The sequence below is a fragment of the Penaeus monodon genome, chromosome 21 (genome assembly GCF_015228065.2).
Source record: "Penaeus monodon isolate SGIC_2016 chromosome 21, NSTDA_Pmon_1, whole genome shotgun sequence".
NCBI lineage: Eukaryota > Metazoa > Arthropoda > Malacostraca > Decapoda > Penaeidae > Penaeus > Penaeus monodon.
The window spans coordinates 41,000,937-41,001,674 of NC_051406.1; positions in this window are offsets into that span (position 1 = coordinate 41,000,937).

Here is a 738-nt window from a genome sequence, read left to right on the forward strand (position 1 = left end):
GGAGGGTAAAGAATGAGAGCCAATGGGTAGAGAGGGAGGGGGGGGGGAGGATAGAGGTAGATGGAAGGTAAATGAAAGATAAATGAAAGGTAAATGAAAGGTAGATGAAAGGTAAATGGAAGGTAGATGAAAGGTAAATGAAAGGTAGATGAAAGGTAAATGGAAGGTAGATGGAAGGTAAGTGAAAGGTAGATGGAAGGTAAATGAAAGGTAGATAAAAGGTAAATAAAAGGTAAATGAAAGGTAGATGAAAGGTAAATGAAAAGTAGATGGAAGGTAAATGAAAGGTAGATGAAAGGTAGATGAAAGGTAAATGAAAAGTAGATGGAAGGTAAATGAAAGGTAGATGAAAGGTATATTAAAGGTAAATGAAAGTTTGATGAAAGGTAAATGAAAGGTAGATGAAAGGTAAATGAAAAGTAGATGAAAGGTAGATGAAAGGTAAATGAAAAGTAAATGAAAAGTAGATGAAAGGTAAATGAAAAGTAAATGAAAGGTAGATGAAAGGTAGATGAAAGGTAGATGAAAGGGTGCCAAGCAAAGGGTAGATATCGATGCCGTGTCTCGTGGTGGAGGTGATTAGCCTTATCTTCGTTATCAGTTACCGTAATATTAATGATGAAGATGGAATCGTAACTCTGGCATTAATCTTATCATTGCGATCATTATTCTAGAATTCATTTTATTACGATTTTTACCGTTATTATTCGTTAGCAACTTTTTGCAATGTTCAGTATC